The sequence below is a fragment of the Notothenia coriiceps genome, unplaced genomic scaffold, assembly GCF_000735185.1.
Source record: "Notothenia coriiceps isolate Sejong01 unplaced genomic scaffold, NC01 NC01_scaffold00036548, whole genome shotgun sequence".
NCBI classification, from domain to species: Eukaryota; Metazoa; Chordata; class Actinopteri; order Perciformes; family Nototheniidae; genus Notothenia; species Notothenia coriiceps.
Window position 1 is genome coordinate 93,336 of NW_011369249.1, and position 12,396 is coordinate 105,731.

Genomic DNA, 12,396 nt, shown 5'->3' on the forward strand with positions numbered 1-12,396 from the left:
TTGGAGGGTTACATTAAAATGTATTTCGTTGTGATTACAAATTACCTGTAAAACAATGAAAGCATTAACCTAAACTTTGGTATATATATTGGCTGGCGCTCCAACACATTGTACATGATAGGCTAAGGGGCGGGACGTCTCTAAGCGGTTGACCAATCACAACAGAGCCGGCCAGCTAACCAATCAGAGCCGACTGGGCTCTGGTTTTAATTATATTCTTGAAGATACATGTACATATTAGCTATTGTTCCAGTCAAATGTCTTTGTTTTGAGCCTTAGAGTCCATTCAATAGAATACTTTTGACTTTACTTGTGCCTGTAATACTTACATACTTTTACTTTAACTATAGTAAGGTTTGAAATATAGGACATTTGCTTTTAGGGTAGTATTTTAACATCGTGTTGAGGTCCTCAAACTGCCAGCTTGACATTTCTCTGCCGTCGCGTGGCCGACCATGCTGCTAGACATTAGCAATAAGTGCTCTCCCCCCAATAAAGAGCTTTTTGAACATTAAAGCATGGAGGCATGTCACAGAGACACCAACCTGGAAATGAACATAATATGTCCTCTTTAATGCTGCAGTAATATTAACCCAGAAACATCATAATAGTAAAACACAGGCAACATTTAACTGCACATACTTTTAACTTTATTTGTGCCTATAATACTTACATGCTTTTACTTTAACTATAGTAAGGTTTGAAATGCAGGATTTTTACTTTTAGTGAAGTATTTTAACATCAAGTTAATGTCTTCAAACTGCCAGCTTTACATTTCTCTGCCGTCACGTGGCTGACCATGCTGCTAGACATTAGCAACAAGTGCTCTCCCCCCCACAACATGCTGCTCTCCAATGCTGTGCTTCAGGGTTTAGGGTGGGTTGATGTTTACCCTGTGCCCCCGGGTCATTGTGTCCAAACGAGCGGCTCACACACACCCCGAGCCTCTCTTCATCTGGAGTGTGTCCAAATCCAAACGCTGTTCAAAAGGTCAGCCCGCCCCCGCATGAAAAACGACCCCCAGCTCAGGAACATGCTGCAGTTTCACAATGATCGGCCCCCGCCACATCAGCAATTTCCCAAATCTGCCCGGGGGCTTTAAAGACCCCACACACACACCCTCTGCATACACACACGTACACACACCCTCCCTCCCTCTCACACGCACGCACACACACACACACACACACACACACACACACACACACACACACACACACACACACACACACCCTCCTCGGCATACACACACGTACACACACCCTCCTCGGCATACACACACGTACACACACTCTCTGCATACAAACACGTACACACACCCTCCCTCACACACACAGACCCAGTGTGTGCAGTGTCAATACAGATGACTGTACTGATAGATTTGATTGTAAATACTTTCAAATACCAACATTTCCCTTAAACATACAGTAGGTTTAGTAGACCAAGAAACAGTGGTAAACGGTAAAAGTACTCTTTAAACAAGATATTTTACATTATGTAAAATTAGCAATACCAAATTCAGAAACACTGTTACAAGACAAAGTAATGCATTAAAATATGACTTCAGTAAAAATACAAACATATTGGCATTTCAAAATAATATTTCTTATAGTAAAGGACAATATTTATTATAGAATAATGTATATATCCCTTTAATGTTGCAGTTGGTGAAGGTTGGTTACTTTTATTTACCTTTCATTCTGCTGGGAGACTTCAAGGTGGGGTAGGTCATTTTAGAGAAACCAGCTCGAGTGGCTAGAATTTGAAAATACACAACCGGAAAAAATCTGCTACTTCCTTACAGAGCCCCTCCTCCAACACACACGAACGTGCACATGACCAGGGCACGAGATAAGTTTGTGCACAGATGGAAGGCTGACAGGCAGGTAGGCCATCCAGTTATTTTAGCCGGGCCGGCTCAGATGATTGGTCGTGCTTTTACAGCGCTACGGCTTCTTCCACAGATGACATTTGTTAATGGATTTTTTGTCAAAGCACTTCAGATATTCATTGCTATCGGGATGTTAAGAGCATTCCATGGAATATAACAAAAAGTGTATCTCGAGCCGGTTTCTCCAAAATTACCTACCCCACCTTTAACCTTTAACAATACTGTATATTATGTTTTATTTATTGAAAATATTTCAAATTAATAATACAAATCTGATAATAGTGGAGTAAAGGACACTATCCCTCTCTAAATGCTAGTAAAGTTAAAGTATAAAATAACATAACAAGTGAAAATACCTTAAAAAAGTACTTAATACATAAACATGTACAAACTGAATAGATAAGAGATCAATGACAGCAAAGACATCTTGATACAATCGATAAAAGCTTTAGATAAGTGAACATATTTATTATGAAAGTTAAGGCAGAGGAAATGAGACTCATAAATCAGAACGTCTTTATAGAGTGAAGGTCAACGGATGTAGGAGTTTGGTTGTTGCTAAACACTGAATGATTGATTCAGATAAGATGTGTCATAAAACATAAATCCTTTCATAAAGTGTGCAGGACGGCAACTCCTTTGATACTTTATGACTTATATATCCTTTATTATTTAGTTGAAGTAGGCCAGTCTAACTTATTCTGCATATATATAAATACCTATTATTCTATCTTTCAATTGTTAATACACAACCTTCAATTCCTGTGCAATGTCTTTTACATGCTGCTGTAACAAAAAAAGGTGCATCCAATCTAATCTTGTCTAGAACAGTGCCCATATATTAACAGATGAACCCTCCTAAATCAGTCTGACAGGCAGTCCTGCTCTGACTGAAGCAGGAAAAAGGAAGGAGATGAAGGAGGAGGAGGAGGGGGGGAACATGTGAAAGGTGTGTTGGGTGTTTGAGGTGTCGGTGTGTGGGGTTTTGGAGGGACGACGGAGGGTCAAAGCCAGCAGCTGCACTCTCTATAATTAGCCGTCGAGGCGAGCAGAGGCTCCCGGGCCATTAATCAGAGAAGTCCCAGCTGCGAGCACCAAGAAAGGAACGCCGTGCTGTGTTGACTCTTTATCTGGAAAAGAGGTTTACGGAGCGCAGGCCCAAATATAGCTGCCAAGGGCCTGTTGCCTGGATATCCCTGCTGGAAGGTAAACAGAGGGGGACGCTGGATCTGCCACGTCAATGAGCTGGCAGGAAGTAAAGGCCAGAGAGAGAGAGAGAGAGAGGGAGGGAGGGCGATCCCTTTTATCCAGGCTGATAACCTGAGAGCAGCAGACTGGATGTTTGCCGGCTGGAGAGTTAGCTTTACAGGAGAGCTGAGGCAGAGTCAGAAACAGGTTTATTACCAGGTAGGTTGACACGTACGAGGAATTTGACTTCACGTCACGGTGCATACATAAAAGTAAAACATCATTTTTAACTAACACCTGTTTCGGATTTGTAAGCATACCTGTCTGTCCCGAGAAAGGTCAGAGAATCTAAATGAATGTCTGTATGTATGTATACTTTGCCAAGACTTGGAAGGAAAGGGGTAATGTGTGTGTGTGTGTGTGAGCAATAACGTGCAGATTTGAGTGGACTGGTGTGATTTCTATGTATGTTATATATTTGTGGAATAAATTTAAAAAAAAGTACAAATATTTTTTAAAACACAGATAGAGAACTATTCTAAGAAAACTATAATAACATTTACAAACAATAAAGATTAAACAAATACATAGCAGTATTTACATAGAAATAGAATGGAACAAAATATGTCCAGTAATATAAAAAAGAACAGATATTGTGTGCATTAATGTAGTGCATAGAGTGCGCCTTATCTGCTCGACAATTTTATTACGCGGCCGACGGAGCAGAACAAATCTGATAATGATCACATCAGACCTGCAGAGATAAAGCCGACAGGAAGCTCTCTGCCGCAGCATCTGTCTGAAGTTAGAGAAGCCAACACAAGAACCATGTTAACAAAACACCAGACATGACAAACTTGAACTCAAAGTGGGTAACTCCTGAACAGACATGATGCATTGAACACATATTTTAGTTTTATAGCAGAAGTGAAAAGGGAAGATCTTGTGAGAAACTCTATAAATCCACCAGACATAATAATATAGTGAGACTGGCCAACAACATCTGACCCCAAGTATTTCTTGAACAGCAAATATGAATTGTTTCCATCAAATCAGATTTAATAAGGTAGATACTTAATAGACAATGACCTACAACAGAGCCTTGAGGTACTTGAGGGCAGTCAAATAATGTGAAATAAGTGATCAGGCCCGTCTTACCAAGTAAAATAGTTCCCCAGTCGATCGACACCACCAAAGAAAGAAGATATTTTTCTATAACATTACATTACATTGCATTTAGCTGACGCTTTTATCCAAAGCGACTTACAGTAAGTGCATTTGACCAAGAAGATACAATCTTGAAGAAAATAGAATCGTATAAGTACATCAGGTTTCATAGAGCCAAAACATTTCAAGTGCTACTCAACTGGCTTTAGATAAGCCAGTCCTTTATTAGTATATAATTGCTTTGATAGTTATTCTTAATTCTATCGCTCGAAGTGGAGTCAAAAGAGATGAGTTTTCAGTCTGCGCCGGAAGATGTGTAAGCTATCTGCTGTCCTGATTTCAATGGGGTTTTGCTGATGGGAACTATAAATAGTCAAAGTTTGTGTCTAAATGAGGCTTTGGAAGAAAATGTGGGAATTTAACCTGCTGTTAACCTTCTGTTTTCCAATGACAGCAAACATATATGAGCTGTGGCTGTGATCGTTTCCTGTCCTTAAACAAGTAGTTAATATTCCTACCATTGCGATTGAACGTCCTTAAACCTTCAAAAAGTATTTAAAACCCAAACCATCAGATTTGCCTCACTCTAAAAAAGTAGTTATATCCCTGAACCTGATCGTATTAAGCCATGGCGGATAACAGATTAGAAAACGGTACACACATGCAAAGTTGAGTTGCAATGGTCTTGGCATTTAAAGATTAAAGAATATCGTCTTGTTGATATGTGTTGTGGTGGTGAAATAAACAATATGTTGACGTTGGGAGAACTTGTTGAGACCATGGACGCTTACTCACGTCTAATTGAAGGCCAAAGCCCATTTTAAAGGAAGGTATTTGATGTGTTCTGACTACTACTCTGTTTGGTGTTTCCTCTACACACTTTGATTAAAGAGCTTTTACAAAGACGAAAGCTGAGTGTGTCATTCATCCGGTCTGCGTAGTTTAACTTTTTGGCAAAGGGTTTTATTCTTCCTCTTCCCTTAAGCCTCGTTGTTTCATCTGCTTCTTGGCAAACATCTCAGAGGTCTGCTCCTTAAAGAGGGGCTCCCATCCTTCCGGCTTCTCTGTTTAGCCTCAGCTTTGAGCGTTAGCTTATAAATACAGTGTGGTTTGAGCAGGGCGGAGCTCTCAGCCGCGTTGGGGGGCCCGGATCGTCTTCTTCAGATCTGCTTTGTAATTAAATATCCCCCGCAGCAGCAGAAAGGCTTAAAGAAGGAAAGAGCTGCTTCCCTGCCAAATGCCTTCTGGTAAATGTGTAACAGCTGCTCAGCACTTTCAACCCGGATTGCTCAATATTTGGGTTGTTTCCCAAATCAAAGCCCTATACCTTTGAACCCTCCTCTCCCTCCTCTCCCTCCTCTCCCTCCTGCAGGACGCTGCTATATTTGATGTGTGTGTGCTGACGTCAGCTCGTCTAATCTTATCTTCACTTTCACGAGGGAAAGATCCAATCAGTGTATGTCATTTGTTCACTGTGTTTTCCTGAGGCGTCTGTTACAGCACTTTACAACCTGTCTACACTTTAAACATGATACTTTAAATGAGAATAGATTATAGATGGAAAAAACCAAGGACAATCATTTAAAATAAAATCCTACGTTCTGCATCATTTGAAGGAAAAAGCGTAACACTTTTGAGACTTCAGCCATCAAGATCCACAAAATGAGTTAAATACACATCAGAGAAATGAAAATGCTGGAAAACTCAGGGCACTTGACCCAGAAAAGAAACACTTGGTGAGAGGCTAGACAGCAGCTTCTTGGAGCCTTGCAGCTTTTTCCATTGTCTCTTTATAAATTCCACTCTGTTATATATCAGCGACTCGTAGCATTTGAAGCCCTGAAGGGTATCCAACTCTGAAACTTGACAATGTCATGCCACGCTCAGCCGTTCAGGGTGACATTAATTGACTTTGGTCCGGCAGTTCCTTCCTTCGAAGTCAAAGTTGGAACGACCGTGCAATCTTGTGCGTACAGAGCTCCAGAAGTTACCTCGGACCTCCTCACATCTCACGCAATCACCATGTGAGGAATGGGATGACTCATGGCAGAACTGTATTTTGGTACCAACTTCTTCCCTGGAAACCCAACATACCACTTATGAGAGCTGTTTGCCATCTGCTTGGTGAAGAAGACCACCTGCTTAAGGTTGGATTAAGAATATTTTAAGTATTTCTCCAGCAGGGCTCAAACAGTCCAGGATGGAGAATAAAGACATCAGGATGCAAAAAGACAGCCGGTTTTGACACTGTTGGAAATGTGGACGAAGCAGTAAAGTGTGACACAGTTGAGTATAAGGACAAGATGGCATGTATACGACCTCTAAAATGGTTGCTCGATCTGGATGCTGAGTCATTCTTCCTACATTACAGATCAACCTGAGTCAAATCTAGATTATAATTGATTTTATGCTTGGGATCATATTCGGTGTTTGACTCATGAATCTTAAAAAATGTTCAGTTAAAGATCTGTCCGCGTGTTTTGTGTTGGATTTTGCTGCCTTAAGAAATGTCTCCTGTATCGACAGTCAAGCTCACATGCTTTTGGTAATGTACGTTTTTAATACTCATATTTTTATTAACATTTTAAATGGTATAAAAGAGGTTGTTTCCTTGTACCATGGAACGTGTGTTATTCTCTTGTTCCTGCAGCTTGTTTTCAGTGACTTTATACTCTGTGAAATAAACACAATTCTTATCTTGGAACTCCTACAACTGCCATGTGGCAATATCTGCCTACTGAGAATTGAGTGTTTATTGTGCGTGTGTGTGTGTGTTTACAGGGCTGTCTCTGAGACAAAGTCCAGAGTGAATGTGCGTGCAGGGTCGGGTTTGGTTAGCTGAACAACAGCAAACACGTGGTCTGCTGAACTTCACAAACAATTTAGCTCTGTGTCGGCCTGCGTAACGCTACGTAAAGCACATTTCGCTAAATGTCAAACTGTTTATAGCATGTGATACACATGACCGTATGTCTGACGCAGGACCGCATGAATGAAGGCCTTTTACAAACGTCCCAGAATGCTTCCCTGTGGAACGCCAAAGCATTGCACAAAACAAGCCGGATTTATAACTGCATGCCAAAAAAAACCTAGAGATTTCTGACCCCCAGAGAGGAGGAAGCACCGGATTAGCACCCAGATGCGGAGGCGTGTGGAGAGATTCTCCATCTGACTGGCAGTCAGCTGATAGCAGGCGGATAAATGGAGGCAGTGTGTAGAGACAGGCAGAGGAAATCAGGTCACTGCTGCTCCGAAACAAGGACACACATTTCTTTTTCTTCTCCAAAGAGGGGAGGGTAAACAACTGGAAAACAGGATTTATAGTCTGGGTTATTTTTATTGGAGTCATGAGGTTTCCAGACTGGTGTTCTTCCTCTGCGTGCTCCAGCAGTTTGTCACCTCGCTGACATTAAAGTCCACAAACCCAGAGGGACTTTTAGAGGACTCTGCAGCCGGCAGGAGGAAAACACCTTCACTTTTAATAGGCTCACCTTTTTCTTTTTTTTGTTGCATACTTTTAACCAGAGCACGTAATTCGTCAACATATCTTTGTGCCCAGTTTCCGACAGCACAAATCAGCAAGACATACGTCAGTGTTAGCAGCAACTGCTACAACATGTGGTTTAGTAGTGCAGGGGAAAGTGACAGATTTGTGGGGGCTTCATAGGAAGAACTGAGTCAAACAATCATTTAGTGCATTGACAGGCACTACTAACTTGCTTTTTGAATAGTTTTTTTATATGTCTGCTGTATTTTATCTGGCAGAAATGAACTTTTTGGGCATTTCATGTGAAAAACATCAGTCTCAGCAGCACTGTGTAACCACCAATAAAGCTACAGCTCAAGGATAAATAGTATTTGATCAGCTGCACGTACAGAAAATAAAGGTTTTGTTTGTTATCTCTTTAATGAGGTTAATTCAGAAGTCTGTAATGATTTGGAACCAGAGATGAGAGCATTGCTCGGTAGCTAGCTAGCTAATAGCGGCACTTCTGTGAAAGGCACAGCAGTGCGATTTGAGACAACGCTACACGGTCAAAATCCACACTTTGCAAATGTTTCACAGCGTACAACATGGCACTGGATGCAGATCAGAGATCCATCTTCATCAAAGAATCCACGTTTCTGTCCTCTGGAGGATTAAAGAAGGTTCTTTTTCTTCTTCTGCATGATTAATGTATGTCCTCCGCCGCCACGCCTCACTGATGTGTATTTTTAGACACCCATGTCAGGGAGTGCCATCCTTTGTTGGCCAGTATTCACATGATGTATGAAATCATCTCAAAACCCTCCTCCCTCCATCCCCTCACACACTCTCTCATTCCCTTTCTTCCCTGGGCTCTGATATCTCCGTGAACTGGGGCACAGAAAGACTCTTTTTTCCCGGAGAAAAAAAAAACTGTATAAAACTTCCCAAGCTGCCTCAGAGTGTTCTCTTTATTTCTCAAATCCCCAAACTGGATTGTGAGTGAGGAAGGCGAGGAGGAAGAGGAGAGAGAGAGTCGCTGGGTGACAAGAGATATTTGAACAAAGTGACACTGATTTTGTCCCAGCGGTAACGAGGATCACCTGAGAGCGAGGCTGAGGAGTGAAGGAGGTGACAATTTGTTCCCAGAGGAAGCAACTTTATTGATTTCATTCTGCGGGATCCAAGAAGTGAAGATGAATTTGTCTCTGTGACACGCCGACACACAACTGACACACAACTGACACACAAAGGTTCTGGGAGGTTTAGTTGGTTAACATAAAAATACACTTTGTTTAGTCTTTTTTTTAAGTGTTCAAATGTTGCTGACCAGTGCTCATTAGATTTATTTTGAACAGAAAACATGTTTGTGAAAACAAGAACAATTTAAAGACAGCCAAAACGGTGATGAAGCTAGCTGGTAGATGTACAGAATAATCACTTTATAACACCTGCACGTACAGTATCAATATGGCTGAGAACAAGTCTCCCTTGGCACTGCGACTTATACACTAGCTTATGGAAAATTATTGTTATTGTTATGTTATTTAATTATGTGAAAAGTACCAACAGAGTTTATTACACTCACACCTGTCCTTGCAAAACAAGTGCAGGTAGGAACCACAATCCCTCTAGTGGACATCAAATAGGAAATTCAATCTTAAAAAAATTATCTTGTATGTTTTGAGAAAACGTTTCTGTGTGGTTCATCACTTGCACATAACATAGAGTCATTTGATCTAATTATTTACATAAAAGTTTTGTTCAATGCATATTTAACTTTGTAAATTGGGGGTTACATGCTGCAGACCTGACGGAAAAAAGGCTGGTGATAATACAGCAGCTGACCTTTAACCCTGTAACGTCTACTAGCACCTCACTGGGTCATCTGTGTGTGTGGATGAGTAACTCACACTTTCAAAGCCTTGTATGAGTGTGTTACGTAAGCCTCAATGTGTAAAATGAATGGATGTATAAGAATATCTGGATACAGCGTTGCGGCCCAGTTCACTCCTATGATAGTTGCTCAGTGGCGCATTAAACAAAAATGGTCTGAATCTCGAGAACAAGAATACACAGAACTTCCACATCCATTGGGCCCTTTCATTTTCCTTAAGCCCCGCCTTCAATCTGCTCCGTCATGTCCGGTTTTGGCTCTGTAAAATAAAGTGAAAATAAATTATTTCAGCGCATTTTACAGCTTAAAGAAGATATAAACAAGTGCTGTTCAAGTGTTCAGAGTGGTACACAAAGAAATGTGTACGCTGATTCACAGGATTTTCTTTTACAATGTAAGTCAATGGGAAAAAGTATTTTGGGGCTCAATGGCATCACACGTCTGTCACTTCAACTGTAGTACCACCGTTCGGCCACTACGCACATTTGCTTCAATGCCCTTCCTGGACACTTAGTAAAAATGTGCTGAAGATGAGGCATCATCACAGGTGGTGTCTGTTGAGTGATGAAACTGAAACTCAGTGTCAAGCTGCGTAAAAACCTCCCTTTTCTCTCGTGTCGTGTTTCTCTCCTGACTCGTCAGAGGCGGAAGTGTAGACATGTGTTTCTAATCCCGGCCGCAGATCAGAGCCAATCAGCCGGCTCTGATAATTTCAAAGGCTCTAACACAGTAAACACAAGCACAGCGAGATGAAGAGTGTTTACCCTGCAGCTTGTTTCACTTGGTGTCTCCTCAGTGGGGAGGTGGAGCTGCGTCGTGTCACTCAGACTTCAAAGAGCAGCGGCTGCTCAGTGTTTTGACCTCCTCCACCTTTTGTTTCTGAGCTGGACCGTCAGATCGGCTGCCGGGCTGGCGGCCTTTGACCCCGTACTTCCTGCCCACTCTATATCAGAGATGAATTCTGATTGAAGATGTGAAACCCTGTTATTTTATGTTTAATTACTTGCAATGCAAAGGTTTCATCTTTTCGCTGAATTCAACTACGGGCGTTTAGGATTTTTGAAAATTGAGGGTGAGAAACGTTTAGCCGTACACCCTCAGCATCATGTGCTGAAGTTAGCATAACAAATTCAAGTGAGTCTGTCACACTATAGTGAATAAAACAGTGACTTTGATGCAGTGGCGGCTCCAGAGTATTTTTGTTGGGTAATCTATGGTAGAGCTAACCCATACAGTGGTGGGGCTCAAGTCAGTATTTGCAATGTAATTACATACACGCTCCCCTTGACAGTGAAATGCCACGCGTGAGGTTTAGATTATTTTCCTGTCTCAATCCAAATTCAACTGTATGAAATAAAAAAGCACATTTGTCTTGTAGTAAATAAAAAGGGCGACCTGGAGCCAATCCTGCAATTTCCCCACAGGTGAAAGAGTTGACATGCTGAAAACCCAACTCCTGCAGGGGGGTCTGGGGGGATTTTGAAATACTAACATAAAATACACTCACTTGAGAAGAAAAATAAATAAATCTATTACTACACGACATATTTAAAAAAATGAATGCCATTTTAGTTTTTTGTTACTTTGTTCTGAAAGCTGAAGCTGCTGCTCCTCACAGAGAGAAGAGGGAAGAGGCTGTGTGAATGACTTTACATTGTGGGTAAGGGTGGATAGCCCCCATTGTTCTGTGTGTCAAAATGAAAGACAGCCCACACACCTATCAATCATCAAACCGTGGGGTCTTATTCCATTACGTGTTGATTTCTATCAACATGTAATGTTGTATCGATGTATATAGAGATGTACTACAGCAACAGTATTCTCCGTTGGGACTTCCTGCTGCAACAACACCACACCATTATCGTGATTCTGATTGGCAAGAAGACATTATCAAAGATGTTCTATTGAGAAGACGATCACTACGTGACAAAAGTTTTCAAAACCGTTTCTAGTCTTCTGTATTTCCAGACAAGTGGCTACTGAAATCAATCTTACTAACTGCTGTCTGTGCAATTTACTCCGCGCGAGTTGGCGGAATTTATTTTGCTTACTTTAACATCATTTTTCATGGTGGGGCTAAGCCAACTTGCATTTCACAATAAAGTAAGATCTTATTTCCTATATCAAGATATAAACATATATGCCTGCATGCACGACACTCCGCTTCTGAAACACTTCTGGAACGCGCCCGGTGGGTTATGACGCTATAGGAGGTCGGACCAAAACCACGGCGCAGCCGTAATGCGACGCAGACGGACCCGGTGGAAACTAGGGGTTAGGCAGCCAGAGCAGAAGTAATGTGGTCCCTTTTCCAAACTCTGTTTAGTACACGTGCTGCAGCATTTTGAATCAGCTGAAGCGACTTAACTGACTTCTTGGTACACCCTGATAATTGATTTTATGTGGGCGTTAAAAGATAAATCCTGATAAAATATAACACCAAGATTCCTTACAGTCTCACTGGAGGCCAAATGAATGCCATCCATAGTTAATATATCTTTAGATAGTTTGTTTCGTAGAGTCTTTGGGCCGAGTACAATAACTTCAGTTTTGGCCGTGTTTAACATAAAAAAATGTAAGGTCATCCACGTTTTTAAGTCCTTGAGGCAGTCTTGAATTTTATTTAGATGATTGGTTTCATCAGGCTTGATGGATAAATATAGTTGAGTATCATCCGCATAACAATGAAAATGTACAGAGTGATTCCTTATAATATTGCCTAACGGAAGCATATACAGTGTATAATGTGAACAAAATAGGTCCAAGCACTGAGCCCTGTGGCACTCC

At 41.3% G+C, this 12,396-nt stretch overlaps 1 long non-coding RNA gene across 1 annotated transcript; it reads right to left on the reverse strand.

Moving 5' to 3' along the window:
* Positions 1-9,267: 9,267 nt before the first annotated feature.
* LOC104964017 (uncharacterized) lies at positions 9,268-10,554 on the reverse strand. Its single transcript, XR_800369.1, has 2 exons — positions 10,374-10,554; positions 9,268-9,868 (listed from the first exon to the last, which is right to left on the reverse strand). It is a non-coding gene; the product is annotated as an uncharacterized lncRNA (long non-coding RNA).
* Positions 10,555-12,396: the final 1,842 nt, after the last annotated feature.